This window comes from Artibeus jamaicensis, unplaced genomic scaffold, assembly GCF_021234435.1.
Source record: "Artibeus jamaicensis isolate MK-2021 breed Jamaican fruit bat unplaced genomic scaffold, CSHL_Jam_final contig_452, whole genome shotgun sequence".
NCBI lineage: Eukaryota > Metazoa > Chordata > Mammalia > Chiroptera > Phyllostomidae > Artibeus > Artibeus jamaicensis.
Window position 1 is genome coordinate 6,376,365 of NW_026521837.1, and position 13,728 is coordinate 6,390,092.

General features: G+C 41.3%; 1 protein-coding gene across 7 annotated transcripts in view; it reads left to right on the forward strand.

Annotated features, from left to right (window-relative positions):
- The first annotated feature begins 1,838 nt into the window (after positions 1-1,838).
- The window catches only part of HERC3 (HECT and RLD domain containing E3 ubiquitin protein ligase 3), a 105,658-nt gene continuing 93,768 nt past the window's right edge, over positions 1,839-13,728 (forward strand). For 2 of the 7 annotated variants that reach the window (XM_053666325.1, XM_037141077.2), the window contains exons 1-2: positions 1,839-1,951; positions 4,453-4,514. The gene's annotated coding sequence lies outside the window, so the exon portion shown is untranslated. The other 5 variants (XM_037141071.2, XM_037141075.2, XM_037141076.2 and 2 more) reach the window with 4 other exon arrangements.

Consider the following 13,728-nt stretch of genomic DNA (forward strand, 5'->3'; position numbering starts at 1 on the left):
GATTGCAAACCTCATATTTTGGTTTACCATATCTGGTAAACCAAAGTTAATTCTAGAATGTAATAAAATGTAAAAAGCATTTACTTGAGCAAAAGGAGCTGTAGCCTACAAAATGCAGATAGCAACCTAAATTGTGTTCTACTGACACAAACGGCGGCCATCTTTTATTAAGTTTCTGACCAATCTCCTAATTTTATGCAAATGAGGCTTCCAAATTGTGCAGTTCTGATTGGTCAGTATAGATTCAAGGAGGATACAATTTATATAGTTTTGATTGGATGAGGCAGGTCTCAATATACTGGTATAAGGAGGAAATCAGGATTTCCCTGCAGTGGTTGACTCTGGGTAAACAAACATTATATCGTGAGAAGCAGAGTAGATGAGGAGACCCTTTTAGCAAATGACCCCCAGACTCTTACCCATAAAATCTGGGCCCTCAGTTGACCATGGGCAGTCATGGTTCACATAGAATGAATATTTGTTTTGGGGATCCACATGTCTTTGTGAGAGACCTGGGTTCTGTGAAACGTCTGTCCTTCTGGAGCATAAGGGAATTGTGTTAATTTTGTCCCCAGTGTTTCTAAAGGTGTCCAGTGCGATTGAAACATCAAAAGTTGTAATTATTTTCATAGATTAATTTAGCTGACAGGAGCATTTGACAACTTTTTTTTATATCATTGAGAGTTTATGTGCCAGTCAACGGTGCCCCATCCCCAGGATACAACACTCCTTAAAACTTTTTTCTGCTCAGCCAATCTATTAAATTCTCAGAGCAGGTGATTGCAGACCTGACCTGAACTGAACATCTTTGTGAAGAATTTTGTCTCAAATGATCCGGATCAATGCCAGATTACAGAAATTCTTCCACTAAGAAAGCCATGCCTTTGGGTTTAACATAGTGCTTGCACAATTTTGTGCTTCTGTGTTTCAAACTGTAGGGTTGAGGAGGATCAGCAGACACATTAAGTCACCTTTGTAAGAATGTTTTCTTTAAAAGATTTTTTGTGCATCTGACAAGGGCCACAGGAACTCTGAAAGCATTTTGACCTTGCTTTCAGGAGAAGGAAGCTCTGAAATTCAGTGTCAGGAAGGACAAACTTTTATATTGATTTGTGGGTTTTAGACTAGATAGGTGTCTTTCAGTTTAGATTCAAGATGTCCTGCTCAGTGACTTCTTTTCATGCTCTCCCAGCCACCACCCTCCAATCCTCCCCAAGAGCTCCTTGCTTCTGCAGCACAGATCTCCTCATTCACCCGCAACCTTGCAGGAGGGCCAGGGCAGCGCCAGACGCAGATCGTGACCTCATTCTTGCCTATCCCACCGCACAGTCCCGTTTCGGCTCTGCGCTTCTTCCAGTCCACGCAAGGCGAGTGAAACAGAAGACAGCTGTACCGTGGAATAAAACGCTTAATAACTCAACCTCTCTTGTTACCCCTTAGCTTTTCCCCCTCATAACCAAGGCTTGTGGTCACCTCTGCAGCAATAAGACCCCGAGCCCAGAACCTAAAAGATAAACCACTCATCAACACAGCTCACTTCCCGGCAGTGAAAAAAACTATCCTATTCCCGCGCTAACGCTCTGAGTCCTGCAGTCGGATCTTGACCGAGCTGCGGTCCCCTCCGTGGGCCGGCTAATCCAGGTACCTCCAGCCGCCCCGCCCCCCCACCCCCCGCCTCCGTTCCCTACCCGGCCTCAAGCTTCACCCCGCCTCCAGGGGGCGGACCTCGCCTCCCCGCCCTCGGCTCCGCTGCGGCCGCCATTGGTGGCACCCTGCCCCAGTTGTGTACCCATTGGCCGGATGGGAAATCATTCATCTGGCGCATTCCGCCACCCGCACGCTAGCGGGGAAACTTCCTTATTATTGTGACGCCGAGAACGGAGAAACCCCAAGCCGGGTCAGAGGGGCTGTCACAGTCGGAATCCCAAGCGGCGGTTCGGCGCCTGCTAAGGTTCGCGGGGCGGGGACCGGGGTTCGAGGGAGGAGGGCATTGCAGCGCTGCAGCCACGCCACCGTCGCGTTCCCCAGGGCACGGCTGTCAGCGCGCTGCTCCAGGAGGGGCAGCTGCGGCTGCTGGCCACTTCCCAGGACCTGGGGCCCGGCGGGCTGGGAGGTCGGGCTGGGCGCCTGCAGGGCCTGCGGGGGCGCCCCTCGCCCTCCTGATCGTTTTTCCCTCCGATCAGAAGAGCCCCCGCGCCCAGAAAGGCCGGAAGCAGCTTTAAAACTGAGAGCGCCCCCCACCCCGACTTCGTAGTTCGCAGTCCAGGAGGGATTGCGACGCAGAAAGTAAAAAAGAAGATCCTTGCCTGTCCCTATTTAAATTCCGGGGTTCTAGAGATACCTTGGCGGTGAGGGGCGCGGATGTTCCCCGGGAAATGGGAGCCGGAGAGGTCTCCGCCTTTGGGGAACCCTGGCGGCCGCAAGGAGTTTGCACTGAGGACCCAGGGCTCAGCCTCTGGTGACAGCGCCCGTGGGTTCCTGGCGTCCGGCACCACCCGCCTCGTGGAGGCCGTGTCTGGCCCGTCTATTCCGAGTCCGCCTCCTAGGCGGAGCCGGGGCGAGGGTGTGTGTGTGTGTGTGTCCGCGCCGGTGCTCGCGACAGGTAAATACGCGGACTGGCGTGGGGTTGTCAGAAGCTGGGATGTTTGGAGGCAGGTGGCACTTTGAGCCATTTGTAAATATGTAGAGTAGGCAAACCGGAACAGAGAAGAGCATGTGTAATCCTGAAACAGTTGAGCCAGGGAGTGCGGTACAGACAGCACCTAAAGCCACTGTGCATTGATTCTGGGTGTATGCACCGTGGGCCTCCAGGAATATGCATTATTGGAACTTTGCTTTTAGTAGCTCATTGCTTCTGGCTGTTTTCTGATTACATGTTTCTTTTGCTTTTAAAGTAGCCCTATTAGGAAGTACCTTAAATTCAGAGCAAAGCCTTCCAGGATTTTGCTTACATTCATTATGCACGGAAAGCTTTAGGAAAGAGGATTCTAGAGCTCTTGCATGTTTGTCTGTCTTCTGGCACTTTCCACACTTAGGAACCTATTTCTAGAACCTTTCATTTGATGATTTGATAACATCAAGTGAGCTGATTTTTAATTCCAGACCGAGGAGAAAGAAAAGTGAAATGAAATGAGGATAACAGTCTTTTTAAATGATGTGAGAAGATAGAGAGGCAGATTACTGTGCCGCTTTCTTTTTGTACTTTCCTTTACCCTGGAGGAAGGGCCTTATAAACCAGAAATGGAGAACAGATGACAGCTAGTGGCCGAAGAGGGGTTGGGGTGGAGGGATAGAGCAAAAAAGAAAAAGGACTCATGCACATGGTCAACAGTGCTGTGATCGCTGGGGGAGGACAGTATAAGGGGCCTAAATGGTAATGGAAAGCACATAATAAAGATTAAATTAAAAAACTAGGTGAAACAAAAAAGAACAGGGGAGTAATACATATTTAGCTCACCTTTAATGCAAAACGGATTAATTATACATCATCGTTTGATCACATTGACCTTGGAACCTTCTGGAGAAAGTGTTCAGGAATCAAGGAGAAAGGATTGAAACCTCTTTGGAAAAACTCCTTTGGCATGAAAGAAAGAAACAATTGAATAATATGCAGGTTTACTTGTTCAGTATGCAGCTGGGTTTTTCTTTTTTGAAAAACAAACAGAATCCAAAATGTTCCAAATGGTGTGGTTAGAACCATTGGTTAAGGCATTTTGTTCTGAGTAACAGATTTCAATTTCTTAAGATTTGCATAATAATTAAATTTTTAATACTTACAGTTATATCTCTACTGAGAGAAAACAGTTTTGCATCAGTTTCAGAAATAAAAGTGATATTCTTCAAAGTGAATGGGATTTTCTACATAAGATAGAAATGAAGTTATGATGATAATATCTTAAAATCTTGCAGGACTTTTTATTTTGAGAGACTGAAGGTGCCTCTCAGTTTCATCTTGTTTTGTATGAAAGAGGAAGTGGTATTGGAGGGAAGGAAAGACATGAGAAAGTCTTCAAAATCACTTGTGGCAAAATAAGCTGTAACGTGTGTGGTCCATGGAAAGCATAAAGAAAAGAGACAAAACTGAATTATTTTTTAAAAAATTTATCTTTTTAACCTAAGTGGGAGATTTAAAATAATTTCATTTTTACTTTTGTATCTAAAAAAATTCCAGGGATTTTTAAAGGAGTTATCAATGTCTCTAGTTCACTTTTAGAGGTGACATCCTCATGTTCTTGTTAGTATTTAACTGAACTCCAGGTCTGAGATACAATATTTGGGGAATATTCAAGGTTGCATAATTTAAAGATATTCTTATTTTCAGAAATTGTTTCTGGCTGTTTTCCGATTACATGTTACTTTTGCTTTTAAAGTAGCCCTCATTTTGTTTTCAATAACAGGAAAGTATATGTAGAGTTCTGTACTAATGTTAATTATTATTTCTTTAACTTGCAGATCTGCAAGGTGAGGGGGAACAATCCTGGCTTCTAGTCCAAATGCCAAGTGTGTGACCTGTGGTGAGTTCCTTAATTTCTCTGAACCTCAGTTACCTCACCTTGTACATGGAGATAATATCTAACCTACAGAATTGATAAGAGGATTCAACATGATGATCTATATAAAGAACTCAGGTTAGTATAGCTGCTTAGAGAGGGACCTTAACAAACCTTACTGACTTTCTTTTCCTGTGATGTACTGGCAAGAACCAGGTGAGACCCTGAGGTAGGAGACCTAGTCTCTTCTTTAACCACTTTGCAGAGGACCAAGGGTACTTGGCCTTGGAAGGCCTCAGCTGCCATTCAAATGAGGTTAATAATGTAAGTCTCTTGCCTAGTGTTTAGATTAAGTGGACTTTGAAGGTGTTCTATATAAGGTGATCTCTTTGATGATATAACTCTATCCCTTTTAGATATTTTATACATTTAGAAATAGAACTTGCTGGAGTCAGGGATATGTGCTTCTGTGTGTGAACCAGTAAGTGAACTAGTTGAACTAGTTTTTCTTATAAGTCAGAGTAGACATGGAGGAAAGGCTGGCTAACTCTGTTGAGATTGCTTTACTCACCCTTCCCATCTCTGACTAACATAGGTTCCAGTTACCTATTAGCTGGAATCCTGTCTTTGCCACTTAGTTTCCAATTTCAGCCACTTATTTACATGTTCTTGGGCAAGTCACCTAAACTTGCTGAGCCTTGAAGTTATTGTAAAGGGCAAATTAAATAATCTCTGTAAAGTTTCTAGCACAGACTCAGATGCACAGTAGGTGGTAATAGTAGATATTACTTATTCTTTATTCAATAACTATTTATAGAGCTCCTACTATGTGCCAGACACTATTCTAGTCTTTAGGGATAGAGAAATGAACAAAAGAGGCTCAGTCCTTTCTTCATGGAGCTTGCATCCCTCTGTCCTTGAGAAACACCACTATTTAAGGACAGCTTCAATTGTAAAAGGCATTCGACTTTCAGATTTGCTAAAATGTGGTGAGAAGAGAGTGCATTTTAGAATGGAGGAAATAACTTTTTTGTCACTACATAAGGAATGTTTATATTTAATGTTACTTGGAAAACAAAACTACTGACAAATTTAGATTGTGGGAGTTCTGGTTTTCTCAGATATGAGTTCAGTTTGTTAGGCGCTTAGTAAGCCTCTCCCACGCTGTGCTCCTACGATGTGCCGAAAACTGGAGATAAAAAGATGAGTAAACCTGGTCCCCTCCACGGAGAGACTCCCTGGCTGAACATGCACGGGGAATGGGGTGAGATGCAAGAAGCAGTGGTCCTATGCTTTTCATTTTCTCTCAATGTGAAATATTTGTAAGCATAAAATATATAAGTCCTAAGAAAGAACAATAAAAGGACAGAAGCAGGACATCAGCTATGCTATTGAAGTCCCCTCTGTGCTCCTTCCAGATTCTGCCCTCCTTCTCTGCTGCCCCATAATCATTACCTTTTATTTTGTTTTGATTATTTGTTTTTGCTTTTTTTGTATTTCTACCATCACTAATGTTTTTCTCTCCAAATACTTGTTATACTTGTGTTTGGACTTTGTAAGAATGCATCATACTCTGAATTTTTCTGGGGCTTTTCCTCCCTTCAATATTGTTTTTAAGATTTAGCTACACTGATGCTTGTAGATAGAATTCATTTGTTTTTCCTTGTCATGCAATATTCTATTTCATGCATATGCTGCAGTTTATTCATTTTATTATGGATAATGATTTGGGTTGTTTTTTGTTTCACGTATTTCAGACAATCCTGAAATGAATATTCTTGTGCCTATATCTTGGGGCATATATTCTTGAATTTCTTACTGCATGGGACAGTAAGATAGCCACTAACCATATGTGACTACTTACATTAAAATTAATTAAAATTAGATAAAATTAAAATTTCAGTTCATCAGCCACGTTGACCACATTTCAAGTGCTCAGGAGCCATATGCAACTGGTGGCTACCATATTGGACAGTGCACACATGTAACATTTTCATCATTACAGAACACTCTCGGTGTCCAGGTTTTACTGATGTTTGTAGCTCCAGTTCTCAAGATCGTGCAGCATTATAGATGCTCAATAAGTTGGACAGTGCTTTGAAATTACTGTGCTGTGAGGTATTCACATTTTCATCTTCACTAGATAGTGCTCCTCTTTCCCCAAAGTGGCTGATACCAATTTACCCTCCCACAGTGTGGAAGAGTCCTGGCTGCTCTATCTCTTTGACTGGGCACTGTCAGGCTTTTCAGTTCTTGCCAGGCTGTGCCAAGTGTCCTTTGAAGACAGTCTACTTTGCTGACGCAGGCAGTGGAGTTTCACGAAGCCCAGCACCAGGAGGCAAAGAAGGCGCTACCTGTACAGGGACCATCAGGAGAGGGGTTGGAATGTTTCCTAGACTGGCTACAAGGGTCAGAGGACTAAAGCCCGGCTGAAGTGAAGGAGAGGGAGAAAACAGAGGGAGATTCCCACTGTTGAAACTTCTTTCCTTTCTGTGTCATTTCTGCATATGGTAGTAAAATTTTTGACAATAAAGGATGTCATTAGAATGAATTTTCTTTGTTACTTCAGTTAATTCTGTGTGGAGTCTTGGTTCCAAATTTAGTTAAAGCTAGGATTTGGGGGGTGCCTGCAGGGGACTGAAGCCTTGGATGTTGCCTCTTTCTGCTGTTGAAAAAGACCCTCCTTGCTCTGTATACCATTCAGGTAATGGCTCCTAAGCTTATCTGAAAGGAAGCTTATCCCTATTATAAATGAGATGAAAAGTCCTGCCTGAGTGTTATTTAGGCTTCAGTGACTTTGAAACAAAGAGATGAGAATCAGTTGTTAGGCTACTGTGTGCATAGTCTGACTCATAACACAAAACTTAGGAATTGCAGCTTGTCTTTTGCACTCTTCTCACTAGGACTGATAAAGGGAGATTTATCTATCCTTTTGCTCTCCCCAGAATTTAAAAGAAAAAACATGCAGAAAAACTTTTCCTAGCAAGCTTGACTCCCCTTCATGAAAGTTATGGCGGATGGTGGTAGTGCTGTTTGCTGTAGTACAGATTTTGCAGAACGTAGCTAGTGCTAACCACAGAAGAAAGGTGTCATGCCCCCACCCACAGCCTCTTGTGGCAACTATCCTGTTTGCTGAGGTCTCAGAGAACAGCAATGGAAGAAGTAACACTGACTGTGTAGCAGCTGACATTTATCGGTCATTTTTACCATGTGCCAGGTACCATGTTAAGCTCCCTTTACATGCATTGTGTCATTAGTTCTCACAGTCCTGTCACTCTTTTCCCTACTTTATCAACAGGGAGCAGCCTTTGAGTGGTTAAATATTTTCCCCAGGGTTTCACAGGAAGCATGTGGTTAATTCAGGGCTTGAACTTTAGTTCTTTTGACCCTTAAGCCCTGCTACGATTATCCTGAATCTTTTACCAAAAATAGATGAGGAGAAGGACTAGGAAAAGTACCAGGTGTGACATGGAGGGAACAGAACATCTGTCTTTCTTCCTCTTATTTTGTGATGGGGGAATAAGAGGCAGGAAATGGAAGGGATGGGACTGAGTTGGACAGCTGCTGAGTCAGAGTGTAGTCCTCTGTTCTTCTGTAGCACCTTTCCTGATAAAAGATTCTACTTCTCTGGAAGCAAGGGAGAGACAGTGAGTAAAAAGAAAAAAGTGGGTGGGAGGACTTGGGATATCAAATGCCAAGTGATGAAGAACATTGCTGAAACTGGATCTTTACATTCGTGGGCACCAGTAGCTACTAAATACGGGGATTCCACCCGAGTGCACCTTTAAGTGGAAGCTGGTTTCTCTTCAGTGCTCTGACCATCTGCCTCTGAAAGGCAGATGATTTCTGTGCTCCCTGCTGTAGTTCTGGCAAATCATTATGATGACCTAGACCAGATTTTCTATTAGGGTTAATCATTCACAGCTTACTTGTGGTTGCCATTTAGTTACTTCTCTGAGTAATTTTTATTTGACTGCTTGAAGATTCCATTACTACACCTCACATAGGAAGGATTTTGAATAATAGTCCTATTTGTATTTTTTAATAAGTGGTTTCTGTTACTCAGAAACAATGAGACCATATACTTCAGGCTGCTTACTGAGGCTTGCAGTTGTCCAAAGCATTCAGAGTGTAGCTGATCCTCAAGGACCGACAAACAAACTCATGCTAAACTTATAAGAAGCTGATAGGTACAGGATGCTGAAATAATAATGAGAAGTGGAAATGCCAGGAAGCCTGAGACGCTTTGACCAGCTAGCTGGCCATGGTGTTCTTTCCCCATAGTAGGAGCTGCCTTGGAAAACAAATTATATAAGGTTGCTTATTAATCGTGGAATCTAAGGAAAGCAAGTAGTTGGGTGAATTTAACAATGACTAATTGTAATACTTCAGCTCTCTTCTTGGGGACCATTTTAAACAGCAAAACTCCTGAGGGAAAAAATAAAAATGTGAAAAACATGACACTGAAAAAATTGTGAAAAGACCACCTTTGGGAGTTGAAACAAAAAGGCAGGGCATCATCTTCTTCAACTTCAGCTGGGAACATGTGCATAGAGTGATTCAAATTTTTCACCTCTTTGCATGTGTCTGGGCATGATTTAAAAAATTCTCTGAGCAGTGATTTTGGGGTTACAAATAAATTTAGTAGGCAGATTCACAAGTATGGGGTTGCAAATAATGAGGAACAAATGTACGTAGGAAGAGTGAAGGTGGTGGTGCTGGTACCAGGCAAGAGGGGAGCCAAGGCTCAGTGAGCATCACTGGGACTCTTTCTGTTTCTTCTCCTTTAACTTCTGTGGCCGGTAGCTTCATAGAGCCTTACAGATATCCTCCACGTGGCAGGGGAGGTAACTTGCAGTAGCCTTACTTATTATTCAGAAGAAAAAGGCGTTCTTTCATCAGAGCTCCACAGAACTTAATGGGTCTGGACTTTGCCTCATTTAGAAGTGTCAGCCTATTCCTGCACCAACCACAATGGCTTAGGGGTGGTGTTTCCTGATTGGTTTGGCCAGAGTCATGCTCACCCTTGTGCAGCATAGGGTAGAGTTTGTTACAAGACAACAGGGTGCTTGAGGGGAGATATTAGACAAAAAAGCAATCAATAACACCCTTGAGGTACTCTTAATTTATTTTATTTTTAATTAAATTTGTTGGGGTGACATTGATTAATAAAATTGTATGTTCCAGGTGTACAATTCTATAATACATCATGTGTATACTGTATTGTGTGTTCACTACCCCAAGTCAAGTCTCCTGTTTTTACAAACTAACCTTTATTCTTTAGAAAGGTTGTTGACACATTGAGTTGCAACTTTCGATTACATTAAGTGCATTTCAGTCATGGCCTCTCTCCCTCCCCCCTTCCTTTTTATTGATGAGTAGTATTCCATTGTATATATATAGCACGGTCTGTTTATTGTGCTTGTTGATGGACATTTTTGTTTAGTATGAATAAAGGTGCTGCGAGCATTGTTTATCAATTTTGTGTAGACATGGAATCACAGCTTCTTGATACTATATTTTTAGACATGTTGTACGTGAATGGTTAAGGGACTGGCTTCATGCTACAGCTGCCTAATCTCACCCATTATCTCTTAAATCTGCCTCGTTAGACTTTTAGAGGGCAACTTTATCTTTAAGTTCCTAGGACATCATGTATTATATATGGACTACAGTTGAGTCATTCTGCAAGTATATTTGTGTGTGTGTGTGCTCACATGTGTTTTTGTTCCTGTAGGTGGCATATATTGGGTTGGCCAAAAAGTTCATTTAGTTTTTTTTCCATAAAATAAAAGGCATATTTTCCATTTTCACCAATAACCCTGTTGATTTGGATATTTTGAGTATGTCAGCTCTCTCACACTGTTGGCTTCTAGTGGGTAGAGGCCAGGGGTGCTGCTAAACATCTTCCAATGTCTAAGACAGCCCCACAGCACAGAATTATTTGACCAAAATGTCAATGGTACCAAGAAACTTCACCAACCACTTTTGACATGTTCGATCAGTTACAGCACCTTCTCCATATATGGCACAAATCTTTTTTGTGTGTGTCAGTTGCATTTTTATCTTTCTTGAAATAATAAGGCATAATACACAGAAATGTTGAATATTTCCTTCCATCTTCAATATTAAAATGGCTGCATGAAAATTCAGCAATTTTGATAAATTTTCTTTAATGTATGCTGATATGACAGCTGTCACAGTACAATCTAACAAAATTGTTTTGAATGAAGTTAAAGACAACTAAGCGCTACTAGAGCCATGATATGGAAAAAACGTGACTGACTTTTTGGCCAACCCAGTAAATCTACTTGGGTGGCATTGTAGCCAGCCCACTGGAGGAGTGAGGACATGGCCATCAGACCTAGATCTATAGCGTGGTTCTCGCTTCTTCTGGCTGTGTGACTTTAGGCATGTTTCCTAATCTCTCTGAGTTTTGCTTCATGTGAAAATGAGGCTAAGAACAATACTTATGGAAGAGGGTCGGTGTGAAGATGAAGTGAGATAATGGTATAAAATGCCTGTTTTCATAGTGACTGATGTATACTAAACACTCTGATGTTGCCTATGTAACTACTGATGGGAGAGATAAGTCATGAAACATTAAAAATTAGGAAGACACTTGTGTGGATATAGCAATTTAGCAAATTGGGAAAAAAGACTATGTGGTCTTGCTGGTCTTTTATGATCTCACCTTTAACTGGAACATAATCAACAAAAGAAACAAGCAAACAAAACATAACCAGAGGCATTGAAATTAAGAACAATCTAACAATAGCCAGAGGGGAGTGGGGAGAAGACAGTGGGGAGAAGGGTTTTCAGGAACTACTAATAAAGGACACATGGACAAAACTAAGGGGGAGGGCGGAGGGTTTGGCTGGGGTTGGTGGGGAGTAAATGTAGACAACTGTAACTGAACAACAATGAAGTAACTAAAAAGTGTCTATGTCTTCCTCTAACACCCTCCCCTTGCCTTGTTTTCATGTTACTCTCTCTCCTTGCAGTTAACTCAAAGAACAACATTAAAGCTTAATTTTCTTTTCTTCTTCTTCTTTTCGTTCTAGAGTCTAGACAGGGAGTAAAAATTCTTAATCAGAAGCATAATTTTCTGGTTAAGACAGCAAATTGAGATTTAGTTTTATATTTTATTTTATTTTGGGTTTTTAAATGCATTTCATGAAAGAGTTCAAAGAGTAAATCAAACAGCATTACCATAAGGAGCTAAATAATGTTCCATTGTATGGCAATACCACATTTTGCTTACCCATTCATCAGCTGATGGACATTTGGGTTTTTTCCACTTTTAGGTAATATGAATAGCACTGCTATGAACATTTGAGTACAAGTTTTTGTGTGGATGTATGTTGCAGTTCTTTTCTATTTAAATTTATTTACTTATTTTTAAAAATACTTTTTTCTTTTTAAAGATTTCATTTATTTTTGGGGAGAGGGAAGGGAAGGAGAAAGAGAGGGAGAGAAACATCAGTGTGTGGTTGTCTCCCCCATTCCCCTAACTGGGCACCTGGCCATCAGCCAGGTATGTGCCCTGACTGGGAATTGAACTGGTGACCTCTCAATTTGCAGTACAGTGCCCATCCCACTGAGCCATACCAGTCAGGGCTCTATTTAAATTTTCTAAATTTAGTTTCCAATTACAGTTGACATACAGTATTATATTAGTTTTGGGTATACAGTATAGTAGACATTTATATAACTTACGAAGTGATAACCCCATTAAGTCTGGTATCCACTTGGCATCATATTAAAATATTGACTACATTTTCTATGCTGTTTATCCCTGTGATTATTTTATAAGTGGAAATTTGTACATCTTAATCTCTTTCACCCTTTTGCCCATCTCCCCAATACCCCGCCCATCTGGGGACCATCAATTTATTTTCTGTGTCTATGAGTTTGTTTCTGTTTTGTTTGTTTATTTTGGTTTTTAGATTCCACATATAAGTGAAATCATCTGGTATTTGTCAGTTTGCAGTTCTCTTGGATATATAGCTGGCAGTGAAATTGCCGGATCATATGGTAACTCTGTGTTTAGCCTGTTTGGGAGCTGCCAGACTGGTCCCCAACGCCCCTGTGCGGTTTGATGCTCCCTTGGCACTGCGGGAGGCTCCACTTCACATCCTCACCAACGCTTGTTAGCATCTGTCCTTTTTTATTATACCCGTCCTAGTGGGTGTGAACTGACAGATATCAAAGTTTGTTTTTGTTTGTATGCAAGGGAAGCATGAATTTTAAAAGTAGTGAAATTTTGGGCTAGAGTCAGGAGTAATCAGTCAACTGAAAGTTGATTGAATACTTCCTACATTGAAGAGGTGTATCTTATACTGTGGTCTCTGCTTAAGTCAATTAAAATCTGGTTGACCCCCTGGCTGGTGTGGCTCAGTGGGTTGAGTGCCAGCCTGAGAACTGAAAGGTGGCAAGTTCGATTCCCAGTCAGAGCACGTGCCTGGGTCCCCAGTTAGGGGTGAGCAAGAGGCAACTGCTTGATGTTGCTCTCCTTGTCTTTCTTTCTCCCCCTCTATCTAAAAAATAAATAAAATCTTTAAAAAATAAAATCTGGCTGAAGAGTTAAGCTGTAAGATACAGAGAAAGGCCGATTTAGTGAATGTATCAGAGGGATGCAGGTTGACTGTGGCTAAAATGGTCTCCAGAAGCTCTTGTGAAGCTTGAGGCAGGAAATGAAGCTTGACCAGATCCGGAAGGATGTGTAAGAGGCAATGGCAGAAAAATAATCCCCTTTTCCCCACGTTTCTCATTTTTGCTTTGAGTGGTGAATTACTATCCAAGATAATGATAGGCTACCTAAAGGACTCCAAAAAATGTTTTTTAAATTAAATAAGTAGAAAACTCAAAGGAAGAGTTCAACAAGAAAGGACAAGGTGAAGTCATAAGGGTAATTTCAAAACTGTTATTACCATATGGTTTGCAAAGATTATTTTAAGAAGTCACTGGCACTCAGAGTTCCTCATGGGTGAACTGAATACCCCATTTGTGTTCACAGTTCATTTCCACATGCAAAATTTGTTCAGAAATGTTTTCTAAACTCTTACTAAAACACAAAAATAGCATTATTATTACAACATGAGTACTTTCAACAATATTAATACATATTCTTTTGAGATGAAAGGTATCTGAAGAATATTAAAGGGTTATTTTTAAATAATTGATTACATTTGTTACTCAGCATGACTTTCTTTGACCTATTTTTTAAAACCTTTTA